Below are 17557 nucleotides of genomic sequence, written 5' to 3'. Positions count from 1 at the left end.
GCAATCACTCTGTCGTAAATCGTTGGAGGCCTTGGCTATATGACCCAGCTGACCTTGTGGGGATAATATATTGTCGCTGATATTGAGAGTATGAGACTGGGGAAAATTTAATTTTGATTCAGGAGAGTAGTTTCAAGTGTTTTTGGTTTAATGGAATAGGAAAGTTGTTGTACAAAGAGGTGACCTTGCATAGTCTTTTTTCCCCAGTGTTGGCAGTAGTCATGATCATCAAATTAGAATTTTCTTCTTGTTTCTGTCTTTCTCAGGACATTAGTGGAGTTGTGGTATAAATCTAATAACTGATGTTTTGCTTTGCAACTCAGGCTATGATAAGCTGAATTTTAATAGCTGTCATTTTAACAATGCTGTAAAATGCATGACCTGTAGTTTGTTTCTAGTACATGGAAATATCAAGGGGCCCTATTATACAAAATTTACTTTTTGCACGTTTTTATAATTCCATTTTGGCCTCAAATGCTTCTTAAACATCCCAATCATGTAAAATAAATGTTGTTGAACAATAAGTCGATGTTTTTTTAGTATCTAGTGTTCGTTTCAAAAACCTCCTGATTACTGTTACACTGTGCTGTTACCTAGCAACACCACCTGAGCCCAGTTGCTCACCTAGCAACCCAAGCAAAGAATCCAGTTTCAGCTAGTTTTAATGCTGTATGTGCTGTACAATGGCTGTTGGAAAAGACAAGTGGTTTGCTGTTGACCTACCATCTGGAAACCACTTGCTGCATTCTTGTTGGTTGTGCAGGAGTCTCTACTTCTTCTTTTCAAAGATGTACAGCTGTATAATTGCACACCTGATCCTAAAACAAATCTTTCTGAGAATCTCTCAAAATTATTTTGTTCAAAGAATGTAATGAATATGAAAATAGTCCTATCTTAACCTGTCCCAAGGAAGCATAACAGATCACCTCTAAATTATTTTTATTAATCTATTAAAAGACAGTGGCACAACAAACCAACAACTTTAAGAACTACATATAGCTGATTTTTTATAAAAGAAAAAAACAAACACTAAAGTGAGAAATGAATCTAATTATTTATTTCTATATCATACTTTCAAAATTGGGCGAAGGTTTCACCAATTGCGTGCCACTTTCACCCAGCAAATGGAAAATTTCTCTCTGCTGTGCTGCCTACATGTTCTTATTCTCTTCAATTTCACCTCAAGGCTCCTGGTCTTACCTCAACAAGACCTCATCAAACACTGCAGCTCTGTTTACAAAGTCTGTTAGGAGACAGAAAGAAATATCCAATTCTCCACTGAGGAATGGTACACTTTATTTTTCTTTTTTCATATATTATTTGAGACATGGCAGGAACAAAACATACAAAGAGAGGCAGCGCGTACAAAATTCCCACCAATGTATACCTGGCTCTTCTTTCTGAATTATTTACCTTCAGCAGCCTTTTTGAAGGAGGCACAGAGTATACTTTATGTGACTCCGCATGACAGCTGAGAAGCAATACTCCAAAGTTTGGTTTTCAGAGCTCTTCAATGCTCTGCTGGTTTGCCCTTTAATTTCACCTCCAGTGCAAGTTTGCCTCAGTACCCATTTGAAAACAACTTGACCTGTGACAAGTTTGTCACAAGAACCAATGACATTTTTTTCAAAGGCAAAGTTGTATAGTCACAGGGTTGCCGTGGATTTATGTAGTTCGAAATGTTACTGTTGTTTGAGACTGTAATGGCACATATCTGTTGCTCTTTGCCAGCAGAGAGACAAATTATCTTTAAAAAATTGAGTGTGTAAGCAAAATTCAAAACAAAAGGTATTTTGAGAAGGGAACAGAAACAGCATTTAGCTATACTGTCTTAAGTAACTTATCCCTAAAACAGTACATAGATAGACAAATAAACCAATGTGCCTACCATGCTGTGTTTTGTCTTTTTATTTAGCTTGTGTCGATCGTATTATGCATTTCCTACCAATGCTACGAGTCGTAAAATGTTTGTTAATCATAAGACCCCTTTACAAGGAACATAATGACTCTCAAAACTTGGACGAATCCCTGAAAAACTAACTTTATTGCCTTTCTACTGTGGGAAAAATGTTTTACCAGAACATTCTGAACAACTTTATGAAGACAGTTTTCCAAACTTTGAATCAAGGATCCTGCATACATTCCCTTTTAATGTTACCATACAAGTGACTCTGCACAGCTAAATAAAAAATAGACACCATTGGCACATCTACCTGTCCTTACTGTAATGAAGTGCAACTTTATAACCTCTGTATAAAATTCTCTCAGTGTCCCTTTGTTGGCTGGGGGACTCAAAAGCTGTCTGGCATTTTGCTGTAAAAAAGAATCTTGTTCTCTGATGGGGAACAGAGATGCTGCTGGTCGCTATCCTTAACCCCAGCTGACAGAGACCGGATAGGAAGGGTGGAGATCAGCTCAGGAGAAATCGGTTCTGCAAGCAATTTTCATCAGTGTTCACTATTCTAATAGAAACTTGTGTTCATTCAGTCAAATAAACACTGTGAAAGCAGAAGCGTGATGCCTTCTTTTGATTTGCTCTCAAGTAGCATATGGTGGATTTCATTTGTTGGAATGAATGAAAAACATTCACACGCAAATAGTCAAAGACATAAACCAGTCAATCAGCCGACACAAGCCACATATGGCTACTTGAAAGACAAGATAAACTAAATAAAACGAAAACAGTCATTGTCAGATGAGTATTCAGTAAGGCCTCATTTGTGAAATCCACAAGGATCCTTAGTTACTTTAATACCAATGAAATGAAGAAGTCTTCAAAGCAACATGAAGCAATTCAGGACTGCTTTTGAATACTTCTATTGCTGTATTTAAATGAAAACTGCAGCCTGCTTGCTCTGATAACATGGGTTGCAATAGACCAACGCTGCCATGTGGTTGCCATTCGAGCAATAATGACAACATAACCACATTTAGTTTTTGCAGTGGGGGGAGGAGAGGATAGAGAGGTCTGTCTCTGAATGTGACAGAAAACAAACAAAAAGCCGTGTCAAAATATTCAGCTTGAGAAATCAAATTTAAATACAAGAGATAGGAAATGAACAGAGAGAAGATGGGTTTCTACAGCCTTTGCTGATATTGCTTGGAGTTGACGACTGTAAACCAGTGCTGGTCACATGAAGGGCCTTTGGGTTTTGAGATGGATGTCAAAAACTTTAACAAGTGCCATGCTTGAAATAAATAAATGTGTGCTCGCTGCAATGTGGGCACAGGAGAATGAAGACACACTCATTTAATCTCGAGCTTTTTCTCTCCCACTTTCTCTCCTCCTCACTTTCTCCTCATTCCAAGATATTTGCAGCACTTCAGGCTGAAAACTCAATTTCTCAGCCATTGAATAGACAGAAATTGCAGTGAGCCAATTCATACGTGACGATAGTGAGAATAAGGTTTCTAAATAGATTGAAGGATTGAACTTTAACATAGCATAACTCATGCTCTAGAATTCTATTGAGTTTCATTCAAAGCACCTAAATTCATGTCGTTTTAAACAAGCCAGTCATAATAGTGAAATTGTGACACTGATTCATTTGTACAGCCATCTTTACCTTGATGAAATGCACAAAGAAGCACATTTAAAGTATATCAAATGAGAATATACTGAAAGTTAATTTCACTTTTTAGTGTTGAGAGTGAAACTTATTTTGTTATTACAGAATAAAGAGTAATTGGGCATTTATGGTTATTTTGATCACCATAGTGCAAAGCACAGTTAAAAAAATGATTCTTCATGCAGAAGTGTCAGTTTAGCCATTTACATTACAGACATCTTCCGTAGAAAAGGTAAGCCACAAATGGTAAATGTAAATGAGGCTTGCTCTTTAAAACCGGCAATCAAATATGGCTTAGAAAGTTCAGTGGAAGGAAAATTGTTTTAAAAATAGTACACATACAACAGGGATAAGCAAAGTCTTGATAGGATTGTGAAGCAAAGAGCTTAAGTTGTTATTTGGATCACAGTTTGCAGTGACATTTTACAGGAATAAGGTTTTAGTTCAAATTTCAACTCATATTCATAATCAACCTGAAAGCATATACCTCCCTATTTCCTAGGAATATTATGACTTTATTCTGGTATTATTTCAACTTTATTGTTGTATGGCTTTATTCTTGTATTATTATGTTTTTGTTAAGGTATTATTATGACCATCATTCAACTTTATTCTTATTCCGACTTTATTTTGGCAAAATTATGACATTTTTTTCATACTACTTTCTTCTTATAACTATCATCTTGTAATTAAAAATATGTTTTTAATGTTACTGTTTAGTCTAAAAGGTGAGAAAATAATTTGCAAACTAGTGAATTGTTTTTCTCCTTATATGAAGTTTGACGACAACAGCTTACATCATCTATAATAAACTAAATGTTCCTTTGTATCATTTAATAAAATAGATACTAATTTATTTTTAATGAAAGAAATAAGTATTAATATAGAATTTCAGAGCAATAACATTGCTTGTTTTAACAGAATGTTTTCCACAGTTCATACTGCTGAATTCAGTTCTCTCTTCAAGTAATTTCCGTTACAGACGGGTTGTTTGTTTTTTTCTCTCTAGTTACTGGAGCCAACCTTATGGCAGAAAGGAAGTTTAATGCTAGATTATATTTCCTCCAAATAGAATTTGTAGGTTAGTCTCTTTGACAGTGAAAAGCATAAAATGCAAAAAAATATAAGATGACAGGCCATAACTTAAACAGAGCTTTTTGCTGCTGGAGCTTGTTACTCTCAAAGCGTGGGCTGAGGAGCATGGGCAACATATCAAACTTAATTACCTTTCAGGTTGCCTCATCAAGTCAGAGCTTCAATGAAGACAGATTGTTCCTGTTCCTGCAGAACCTCTAAAGCTACAAACACTGCATTGGCTCTTTCTCTAATCTTAGCAGTCCTTTTTGAATTATTCCCCTCCTGTTACAGTGTGATGGACCTATAACTGGAAAATGGGCTTTATTGAGTAGCATTTCATCTATAAGTCCCATTCCTCATCTCAATAAACAGATGACCCCCCTATGTCTTAAGGTAAAGCATCTCTACAAGGTTGCAGTTTGGATTACATCTGAGGAATAACAACGTGTTTACCATGTACTTGCATTGTAATTTGTCACTTTTATGTTGTAAGTGCCAGTGGCTTTCTTGTTTTATTGGGTATTACTTTTGTTTTATGGAGCAATTTTCACATCCCGCCCTTGATGATAGTGGCCTCACTCTCTCTTAACACCAGCAGAGCGAGGCCTGGTGATGAACATGCAGCACAAAGGACTGATTATGGAGTGCTAAACTAATGATTGCCAATGAGAAGCTGTTTTCACTACAGAGTGAAATCATTTCTCTGTCACTTGGAGTTAATGACTCCTTTTAAGGAAATGGAAGCCGGTCACTTGGGAAAACCTTCCTGAATGGTTGCAGGTAGTTTATTCCATTTGTCTGAAGTCTAATGGTGAAATGTACCTGAATATAATGCAAACAAAGGCAAGCATTTCAGAACAGGCCTGCTGTTTTGACATCTAATCTATCACTGGCACCTATAGGGAAATTTATTGAACATGTCAAGTTAAAGTGGGAGATCATTGGGAATATTAGGCATGTCACTTGTGAGTGATCATTTCAGGATATGTGCTCACAAACCCAGCACACGACATGCTACCATGTCTAAAAGCCCTTTCAAAGAGCTGAGCAGAAAGAAAGCAATCTGTATGAGGCACTTGGCCACATACTCGGCTCACTGCCCATACATCAAGAAGTCCTTAACCTCATGTTTGAAACTATTCATTATTGATGTACCACTGAAGTTTTGACTCATGCAAAGCTGCGCGCTCTGATCTGCCGCATCTCATCTCGTGTGTCTAAACGCGCTGTCAGAGCATATTTGATATATACAGCACTGAGTAAACATTTATGAATGATTTAGGAGAGCAGGGTGAATGGTTAAAGCTCCGGAGCTGTATCTTGTTGTTCTCAGCTGTTCTCATAAGGTGTATTGAAACTAAAAATATTTAATGCAATAATGTCTGTGCACAGCTGTAATGTAACAAAGACCTCAGTACCTATTGTAACACAGCTTTCTTCCCTGTAGAGACCTCCTGGAAAAGTAGATATGGTAAAAATGGTTACCTTTTTAAAAATTATAGAGCTTGTTTTACATTAAAATCTCAATAATAGACACTTAAAAACTGTAAAATCATGTGAAATATATTATTAAAAGCACAGCACCCACAAGGTTTCGGCAGGCATCTGGCCAGGTAATAGCTTGACTGAGTTGAAGAGTTTGAGTTCACATATGATTAGCCACTGCACCATAAAGCTCACAAAAAAACTAAATTTCCATCTAAACCTCATTTGAAAAGCCAATTACTGTTTTGATTTACAGTGTAAAGAATATTTTTTCTCTTTTTCCCCTTTTAACTGCAGTTCAAAAGGTAGCGTGCCAAACTGAATAAAATACCTTCCACTTGGCTTTAGTTTTACATATTTTCAATGCTTATACTTTCAGTGGTTTATTTGATCATTCTTTTATCTTTTTCTTAGTAGTTTATGGAGTGTTACTAGCTTAGTTATGTTGAATTCTTGTGTTCAATAAATTCTTGTGTATTTGAGAGGGAGTGTTAGCAGGCAAACTCATTTTTTTACCTCCAACTGTTTTATTTAAAAAAATAAAAGCTCCACATGCTGATCACCAAAATATACAGATTTCTTTACAGAAGTAATCCTTTTCAATCTGAAATAAAATGGAGGAATGAAGGAGAGTAATGCAATTTAGTTACGAAATCATACTGTATGTCCCTTTGTTTGCGTATTCTTAACTTAAAAATATCAAAGAACATCCTGTTTGTCTATGTAATTATGAATGAATTCTCATTTTTGATGCATTTATTTGAGCACAATATTTGAGTTGATCAGATGTAGCTTTTCTACACTTGCTACTATTCTTCATTTGTCAGACTGCGGGACTCTCCATCATCCTCACTATGTCATGCTCACTTGGTATCTGCATTGACACTGCAGATAGGCTGTTTATCAAAAAGCAGGGCTTTGATAAATGACTACATCCCTTATCAAATGTATGAAACATGAAAGCAACTGGACTTTCATAAGGGATCCTGGCACAACTCTGCAAAATCTGGTAGCCTTCTGTCTGGATTTTTACTATTTCATGGGTCATTTGAAAAATACATGAGTGCACATGTGCTATGTTTCTTATTTAAATTCCAAACTGTAGTTGTAGTTATCACACTTACCTAAACCATTAAAGATTTATTTTACTGTAGATATTAGAAGGAATAGAAAATGAAAGCACAAAATTCCCAAATTTAGATGAAAATTTCACTCAATATTAGTAAAGAGCAGGTTTTTTTCCATGGTTAATTTTCAGCATTAATATAAATATCTCCATATAACATATTTTATTGCTGTATTTATTTTTGCTGTTACCTTTAGATATAATGCAATTCATGGGATGGACCTTTGTACATTTTGATTTAAAAGTGTACAAATTGGAATATTTTAAAGCAGTTTTAAATTGATATTTAAACATTTAAATGCATGCTGACTTATTTCAGCTAAATAAGACAACTACAACACTAAAGCATTAATAAATTATGCTTTTTGATTACCTCTCTCATTTACTCAGCAGCCTGGTGCAACATACATTGTTGAGACTAATTCTGTGCAAATGTAGCTGGTAAATTCATCACTCAGAGCAGCTACAGTAGATACTCACTGCATTCAAATTACAAGGACATAAACAGAATTCAGGTGCATTTTGTTTGGTTTGTTAATAAACTACACATTACTGATACATGTGGTTAATCAGTTTCATTTCATCAGCAAACAAACGGACTAAAAGTGAATGTTACAGTGCCCACAGAACAGATTGAACTATCTACACATTTAATTAGGATATACAGCTGAGTTTGCGTAGCTTCTCTTTAAAGAAGAATAATAGAATAAGACATATTAAAACCCAGAGCTGACACTGTCCAGTCCTTACTTGGTGTTCCAGGTTTCAGATAAGGGTAAAAAGAGTCAACTTTAACTTGGTCATACCTAAAACAGAAACAGTTCTTATTCAGACACAATGTTTCTCTTATTCTTTGAGCTCACAATCTTGAAGGAATCACGCTGCCACAATGGATATTTTCCCTAGTTGTTCATACAAGTTTTTTCCCCCTCATACTGTCATCTTTTTTCTGAGGTCTTATGAATACCCAGCTGGAATTGCAAGACTACATATAGACAAATCAACAACTGATTTTTATCGACCTGGCCCACACATCTTCAGAACAGCTAGGGGGTAAAATGAGTCACTTTGCTCTACCCAACACTTCTCCATGAAGAATGTCTCTTTTAAAACCTGTGGTTGTTTCATCCAAGCTGCATTCTTTTGTGGTAGTTAAAACTGTTTGCTCACCCCTACAAGCACACTCATTATGGTTATGTGCGGAAGAATTAAAATTCCCAACAAGAAAGAAAATCCAAGAACCAAAAAGTTGGATTTCCTTTAAAAATCTCTGCCATAACTCTTCACTTCCATTTCCAGAAAATGATAAGGAAACATAAAATCTTTCATTTGCTTTCTTTAATATAAGTGTCCTCAGGCAAGACACAAGATTGCCTTCAGTGTGTTACTGTGAGGATGATATGAGAAAGAAGTACCGTACGCATATAAGGGTTTAAAGAGCTTTAGGAAAGAAGCAGGAAATAAAAAATCCTATAAAAAAGTAATTTGTTAAACCTTGCCAAGTTCAAAGCTGAATAAATGCTAGAATCTTACATTTGACTTGACTGAAGTGAGCTAACACTGCAGCATGAACAATGAGGTTCAGACAGTTTGCTTCTAAACACTAATTCAGATCTTGCATGGGATAATACTGTTAATTTTTGTAAGAGATGCCCCCAGTCCTTAGAGAAAAACTATTCAATTGTCTATGATCATACAGAAGCAAATGGTACCAAAACAGAGAATCAAAAAAAGTAAAACTGCATTATTGAAGAATATTGACTACTTTTGTCAAATCAATGGGGTAGCTGAAAAAAGTAGCATTTCATATGAAAGTCACACTCAAATCATGGCCATTTCTGTTTGAAGTCTTTCACCCTTTCAAGAGAACATAAGCAGATCAAAGACTGAGCAGAGCTGCTAAGATAGAGGGGGAGGTATGTGTGGATGAATGGAGGAATTCGTCCTGAAGGGAATGGCCCCAGTCCACATCACAGTGCCAGAAAGGGAGATGATTTCTCAGTGAGCACACATATTTTCTTTCACTCCTCTGTGTGTGTTTAAATATCATTACTTTTGCCACTTTTGCTGTGAAGAGGATTTCAGTGTCAAACTATTGGTAGGTCTTCTCACCAGTCCTTTATCTGACTCTGTTAGATGAGGTTTTAGTGGTAATTTCAGTAAAAGCAGTGAACCATTCCGGGAATATTAGTAATATTTCCATTAACGACTTTGACCCACTACAGAGAACAGGTTTCAGAGAAATCACCATTTCCACCAATGGACGTGAAGTAATAAATTCATAATCAGTTGTGTGTTCTTTTACAAAAAGGAAGTAGGAAATTATCTGAAATCTTGAAAAAGTTGGGCATTGTTAATTTATGATTGTTTGCTTCTGAGAAGTGATATTCTTATTGATCACAATATCAAATTTGAATCCTAATTTGTATAACAAAGTTGCCACATTATGCTTTGACTGACACAACAACCTGTTTGATTTTAAACAAAAAGCTTTATATCCTGTTTGGAGAGCTGTGATTTACACCGTTCTACATCTGCATCTCATTGTGTGTGCAGAGAAGTTCACTCTGTACTTTTGGTTTTCTGCTTAATCATGTTAAAAGAATGAAAGTGAAAATACTTTGAAAAATATGATGTTTCAGTTTCAACATAAAAGATTAGTTTGACAATTTTCTCCAGATGCATGCAAAAATATTTGACTGGTCAAATATTTTGACTAGTAAAAAATGGTCAAACTCAGATGCTTATGGTAATAGTCATGCACACAGTGTAAAATATTTTTTACATACAGATAAAGGTTACACGTGCATCATCTTAGGGTTAGAAAATGTACTGTACTACTGTCATTAATTTCCCCTTTTTTTAACATCAGAGATTCAGTTACACAAAAATCCTCACCTAATTTTCTTTTGCTAACGTAATCAGGCAGCCATTTTTACATGAGACAGTAATAATTTATTTCTGCCTCTAATAGCCTATATATCACTGGCAGGGTGTATATTTCTTTTTCCTGAAGCATGGAGGCGAATAGAAATCTTAATGATTTGCCCTTGCTAACATAATTTTAATTATGGATTTTCCTCTACAAGATCAATTTGGCAAAAAATGCCTTGGTAATACAAGCTGTACATTCTACTATATTAAATATTTGATATCCATTAATTTTTTTTATGATTAATGTTCTGGTAAAGAATCATTTTCTTTAAGTCCCTTGGTTTTATTGCAGACATAATTAGGGGTTTTACGCCTAAGAAAAGGACAAGGACATATATCGCACCAAACCTTTGCCTGTTGAAGAAATAAAGCCATTTAATATTGATTTTTAGGGAATATTAAGCTCGGATAAGAGCAGCCTTTATACTTGTTCAAAGAATAGAACAAGTTTTTTATTTGTACGTCAGTAGGGAAATTAGTATGTATCAGCAACAAACTGACAAGCAAATCAAAGCACACAGATCCACACTGGGAAGCAATAATGATAAAGAATAAAGATGGAAAGAAAAAAAATTTCAGTTGTGATTAAAATAAAATGTGCTTTAAATACTGGAAAATTTGATTTTACAATATTTTATCATTTATAATATTTCAGAAGTTTTGTCTTGTAAGGAGGCTCCCTGCTTTGTAGCAGTTTCCATAATTCAGTTTTATGTAGCTGTTAACATTCGATTTAGGATTTGGTTCATTTATTGCAAATAAAATACTTTATGAATTAAATGCGTTCTAATAAAATAAAATGCTATGTATGATAATGACACTGAAAGAAAAAAATTTAAGCTCGTGCTTAGGCCATTAGAGTATCCCTTATAGAAATTTAGCATGTATGTTTTCCATTGTCTATACCTGCTTATCATGACAGGGTCACTGCTTTTTCAAAGTAAATGAGTAATTTACTTTTTCTGCCACAGAATTAGGTTTTTGAGTCATTCTCTAAAAACTGGACATATGGTTGATGTGGTGTTTGTAACTGCTATCTTGAAGCCTGTTACTCTTTATGGCTCCACGCCAAAATCAGATAATTTTCTTTTCAAAACTCGACCTTTATAATGAGAATATGTCAAACAGATGTGTGCCTTCCCATTAATGACACAGCAAAAGGATATAATAAGCACTTTTGCTACAAAATTCATCTACGCAGGTGGTGCAGCTGGTAGAAAGGGCAACTTTCCCCTTTTTCACTAAAAACAGTCTCTGCTGAAGAAGCTTTTTCCCAAAGGATAATGAAAATAACAGAAGCTTGGAAAAAAACAAAAAAAGGTATGAAAAGGTAATCTTTTACAGGAGCTTTTCCTTTTTATATTTATAATGATGCTGGTCAGAATCAGAGAAGTAATATCTGAATCCAGCCTGAATTTTTGTGTTTTATTAACAGTTTTAATCACAGACTCTTGTTTGATACTGTGGTAAATCGGATACACACAGAGTGCTTTTATGCCTTGGTTCTACAGGTGGCCATTTTGTCCATCACCAATGTAACAGTGGTGAACTATGAAGGCTAAAAGAAAAAAATATATATTGAAAAAAAATTATGCACATGCATTAAAATACCATCATGTAATGGACAATCATAAATTTTAAATCAAGTATTGAAATTTCTCATTCACTGTCCTGTATCTGTACTGTTAACCCAAAATTGATTCCAATCTCCCAATGTTGTACCCATGTTTGACCATGTTTCATGGGAAACAACTTTTATTTAGAACAGAGATGTCCAAGTCCAGTCCTCAAAAGCTACCAAACTGCATCTTTCAGGTGTATCTTTGTTCCTACTTGAATCACTTGAATCAGACAGATGAATTTCCTCATCATTTCTTCAGCTCTGCAGAGGCCTGGTAAGAAGCAATTCATTTGATCCAGGTGTGTTGGCGAAGGGATGCACCTAAAGGTTGTAGGTTGGTAACTCTCAAGGATAGGACTTAGGCACCCCTGATTCAGAGCTAAATGTTCAACCATTTTGCCAACAGTTTTATGCTTTGAGGGTTTTGTTTTTATAGTCAAAGATAAAGTGGCAAAATAATTCAGCAGAAAAGAGTGTTTTTGACATCTTTAAACAAGTCATTGCAGTAGCTAAGTCAAGTTTTAATACTATGTATAAAAGGTTAATTCAAGTTATCTGAATAACTTAATTCTCTTTTTAGCATGTCCATTCTATTTAGCTTCTCTATTATTTGCACCAGATGCTGCGTATTATCAGGTTGTTATATATAAGCTTCTAAAAATAAACATATGATAGATGTTTAAGGGTGACCAACAAGATAATGATCTGATGAAACAAGCTAGAATCGCCCCAACCTGAAACAATAGTTCAGTCCCAAAGAAGCTACAGTAGTGCATGCTGTCCAGTCTTTAACAGAGTATCCTGATGTTATCTGATCAGAATGGACCCCAGTGTCTCCCTATCTCTAAATACTGAAATGTCAGAGGCTTGTACTGCATATGAGGAGATGTGAGAAAAGAGCAATAAGAGAGAATAATAAGCCAAGCAGTAAAGATGGAGGTTTGTACATTGTAATGATTCTTGCAACAGTTCAATGAAGAAATTTCTGCTTGAAAGTAATTTTCATTCCCCACTATATAATAGTGAGAATCTCAACTTGTAAAAAGAAATACATGTAACTTACTCTCCCTCGCACCTTTCTTGTCAATCAAATTCTGCCAGAAAAACCACATTACATCCAATATGTAATATAATGTGTTTCTGCAGGTTCAGAGTTGTAGATTAAATGGGAAAAAATGCTAATAACCAATATTGCAGATAGAATCCAAGTTTTAGCATTTTATATGTACGCATGAATATCAACATTTCCATTTCTTTTTCCAATTTTCACGTTCAGCTGTCCATAGCTTCAGATTGATTCTGCACAGCTTCATATATCAGCCCCTGTCATAAGGATCATATAGTTCTTGAATTCACATTTAAAGTTTGCACATCTTTGTAGTCAGTAGCTGCCTCGCTTATGTAACTGTTCTGCTGGGAACGGCTTTGGCACAATGCACTCATTTTGGGAATGCTGCAACACATTTGACATGGAGGAGTGTTTCTAAATGTTCTCAGGATGCGGAGCAAACGTGCTGTTTTCTTTCCTTTGATGCCCTTTTGTCATTGTTGATCTTGGATCTTGCTGCAAAAAAGCCAAAGTATAATATCCAGTTCTCCTAATTGTACCTGTGTGTTTTGAGCATTTTCTTTTGTGTTCCAAATCGAGAAAAGAAACATCCATTGAAGGCTTTCTCTGGCACAGAGCCTAGAGCATGAATGATGCAAAGGGGTGTTTCTTCAGCAAAGTAATTGTCATTTCATATTTACTCTGCACCATTCTGACAAAATATTTATCTCTTCAATGCACAGGCAGGATAGTAGGTTGGTGTGTAGGCATTAAATTACATTTTATGTTGTTCTATTGAAAGTGGTGCACAGGGACTTAAATACTATTTCAGAAAATCTTACTCTGCTACATTTACTGCTTACTTGGGATTTCTCTCCAGAATATGAATATTGCTCCCACATGCCAACCCCCTACGCAACATTCTTTTGCACGTTCATTATCGTCAATAAGTCAAGTATATTCCATCTTTCATCATCATGTGATGCTTTCCGACCACAGCACCTTTTTTTGCAATGTAAACCAATTTATTTCTCCCCTCTATTGCACATAATATTAAACAATGCCTTAAGAGTGGAGCCCGTCTGAATGGGAATGATTTATTACAAATAGAGAAGTCTGTTTGTTGGTTTGCAGAGCTCTGCAGTGTAAAATAAGCTCATTTATATTCTATATTGCTCAGGCTGCCTCGTTTAATATTCCTGTCAGCATTCTTATGCCATGCCTTCTGTTGGCTTTGCCTGTAATAAAGCCGCTGCCTCTGAAGAAGTGTACAAACAATGTTAAACACATTTCATCAGATTAGCGCAAAGCACTTTGAATACCTTTTATAAAAAATAGCAGGGTCAAATGAGGGCAGAGGGCTCATTTTGTGATGACAGATTTGGTGAACAAAGAATTTGCTGAACTGAAAAAGATAAGCAGCATAAAAAGGTCTTACATCATATGAAAAGCAACCAGAATCAAAACAATATCCCACAACATCTTAACACAAATAAAAAAAAGAATCAAAGCATTGAGGACCAATTATGTTGCTTTTTTATTTTATTGGGATTTTATATGATGACAACACAAACCAGGGCATAATTGAGAAACGGAAAGGGGATTGTACTAGGCTTTCCTGAAATTAAACAAGACATGAATATTTATTAAGCCAATTACTCTGATACCTCTCAATAAAAGTGTTTAACCAAATGCTTTCAGAAGTCACCTAACTGGAAACCAAAAGCATCTGTGTGTAATTTAATATGTAAATACAGCTGTTTTGTAAAGACCTCTAAGATCTGTTAAAAAACAAATGAAATCATGAAGACCAAGCAGGGAAAAGCTTGTGGAGGGTTAGGTTATAAAACATTATGCCAAACTTTTAGCATTTCAAGTTAGAAAAAAGTAATGGCTGTAGGAAAATCTGTCAACAAAAAATAGTGGTTGAAATAATTCCCCAAACTCAAGGGAGGAAATCCCAACTCATTATTCAGGGGACCATAAACATGGAAATTTCTTAAGAGCAATTTTGAAGGGGTCGGCAAAGTTACAGTGAAATGTAACATAAAATGTGGTTTAAATTTTTTTTATTGTGTTCAAGCTGCAGAACCAAAAATGACTAGTAAGTAGCAATTCATATCAAATGCATTTTTCTCAGCAAACAACCTGTTGAGACCCACAGAAGTCAAACTAAGATTCAAATGGCTACAGTATAGTGAAACAAAAATGTATATTGAAACAAGATTAATATTTGCAAGTTGTGAGAAAATGTGACTTAAAACATTCTCTTACTAAAGCTCAAGTTTTTTTTACTACTTTTTTTGAGGACTTGAGGAAAAGGTAATTCCGTCTATTGTTTCCTACATTAGGCAGAGGCAATATAGCTAACAAACAGAAGGAACTTGTTAAGAATCCAAAAGTAATGTAAAAGAGTATAAAAATAATCTTGTGTAGACCAGCTTACCAGGTGATGTTCCCTGAACTCTGAAAGGCAGCTGCGCCAACAGGAGCACAATGCCACACCTTTTGGGAGCACAAGACTTCTATTCATTTGCACACTTTGCAAATGCAAGCAAAAAAGTAGCCATTAAAAACAGGACGATTCTCAGTTCCTACCCTCTTCAGAATGTGTTCAAGGAGGCCAGACAGAGAGCATGATTTTTATTCAGGTCATCTGGTAGAGTCTCTCTATGGATGGAAACAAAGATGCAATACAGTAACTAGTTTGCTTCCATTCTTCCCCACAACACTCTGCAAAGTGGTCTCACAGTTAGCATCATAATAAAGTCCCTTTTAATGGCGCAAATAAGGATATGAGAGGAAGTGAAGTGCCCAAGGGAACGGTTTTGTCTTCTGATGCGGTGAATGTTTTTTTTCTAATGAAATCTGAACACATGGCTGATGAGTAGGGGCCCTGTGCTAATTGGCACCGCTTGTCTGCTGGTGGTTGCGCGCCTTTAAGGACCCAGCAGCATCCTGTTGGTATTCAGGGGACTGCTTTGTGCTCCTGGAAGTGATGCCACATTATTAGTTGGAGGTACCCAGGACCCATCCACTTACTTAACAACGGGGTCTTTCCCTCAGCAGTAAGAGGATTCCAAACCCTCAGCTATGTGATAAACATCCCTTGAGATGATAGCTCTGGAAGGGTTTCAAGCTGAGAGCAACACATAGGAACAAGCCAATCTTTGTGCTCAAAGCTAAATTGACAAAGGGTTTTTTTAGAAGAAAAAAAACTAATTATAGTTATAATTAACCTTCTATATAAAAGTAGAACAGTATTTATTTTAGGAAATTCCTACATTTGGATTTTGACAAGTTGTCCTTATGAACTCAAAATAGCTCCAATTTTGGTGTTTTGCAGTATTACAATAACATGAATCACCAAAGTTGTACAGAAATCATTACAAAAACAAACATTTGTACATGGTCAAAAATGGAAGAGCATAGTTGTTTTCAGGTGAAGATTGTAGTCTGCCTGTAATTTTTTCAATAACAACTAAGGAAGTGAACAAAGACGTTCACTCCTTTCCAAATATTAAATTAACATTGGCCTCGTTCAGTTCGGCACTTCTCTCTTTTCAGTGGAGAATGGTTGTTTACAATGCATAGCATTGAAATATCATGAAATACTCCACAGTGCTTAGCTTTTTAACATGCAAGTAGAGATAACCTCTCCATGTATGTTTAGACATTTATACAGTATCAAATTTCACCTATTATGAAATTAGAACATGCTTTAGATCACAGGTGTCAAACTCCAGTCCTGGAGGGCCACTGCCCTGCAACTTTTAGATGTGCCTCTGCTGCACCACACCTGAATAAAATAATTAGGTCATTAGCAAGGCTCTGGAGAACTTCTCTACACAAGAAGGAGGTAATTAAGCCATTTCATTCCAGTGTTTTGTACCTGTGTCCTGGATCTAAAAACTGCAGGACACCAGCCCTTGAGGAATGGAGTTTGACACTCCTGCTTTAGATTAAATGGTTAAATCTTTATCACATTCATTTTAAACCATTTTAATAACCAATAAACACATTTTACTAGATAACATACTTAAACTCTAAAAGTGTCCAAAAATACTGCGCCTGGTTTAACAATGCGTTTTACTGGTTTTAACTGACTTTTTACTGCCCTAGATGATGCTAATTATTAGTCAATTTGCTAACCAACTGCTGTACACCGATAGCTTTGCTAGCTGTTAGCTTCACTTATCGATATTACTCACCGGAGTTTCCAGAGTAAGCAAACACTTATCCAGCTGTATGATATCCCAACATACAGCACTCGCTTCACACACTTTATCCTCACTTCCCTCCTTTTTTTATCAATAATTTCGTCCGTGCGTTTCTTTCTCTCTACTTCACCCGCTTCTCCAACACACACACACACACAAGCGGAAGAGAAAGACTGCCCCCTACTGGTGCTGCCGAGAATAAAAAAACACCGGCTCTTGCAGCGTTAATCTCTTAGCAATCATGCACTCTTGGTGTATGGGTTACAATAACATGCTGTACAATATTACAACATGAATACTGTGCAATTATCAGAAATAGCGTACTCCGATCCAAAGGATGTGCAACTGAGTAGCATGACTTATTTTAAGACAACAAACTATTTACAATTTATGAAAAATTAAAATGGTGCAGAAAAACAAATGTGTAATACCAGCAGAAATGTTATTTTAAAATAATTAAAACATACCAGCAGGGAT

At 35.7% G+C, this 17557-nt stretch overlaps 1 long non-coding RNA gene across 1 annotated transcript in view; it reads right to left on the bottom strand.

The window, feature by feature from the left end:
- LOC111608473 overlaps positions 1-17198 on the bottom strand; it is a 43198-nt gene extending 26000 nt beyond the window's left edge. The window contains exons 1-3 of the long non-coding RNA XR_002752688.1: positions 17072-17198; positions 15459-15530; positions 15307-15365 (exon numbers count right to left, since the gene is read on the bottom strand). This is a non-coding gene — a long non-coding RNA (uncharacterized LOC111608473). The remainder of the gene's footprint in view (positions 1-15306; positions 15366-15458; positions 15531-17071) is intronic.
- Between the last annotated feature and the right edge of the window lie 359 nt (positions 17199-17557).

This window comes from Xiphophorus maculatus, chromosome 4 (assembly GCF_002775205.1).
Source record: "Xiphophorus maculatus strain JP 163 A chromosome 4, X_maculatus-5.0-male, whole genome shotgun sequence".
Taxonomy (NCBI): domain Eukaryota; kingdom Metazoa; phylum Chordata; class Actinopteri; order Cyprinodontiformes; family Poeciliidae; genus Xiphophorus; species Xiphophorus maculatus.
The sequence above is the reverse complement of the archived record's forward strand: the minus strand, read 5'-3'. Positions and strand labels throughout refer to the sequence as shown.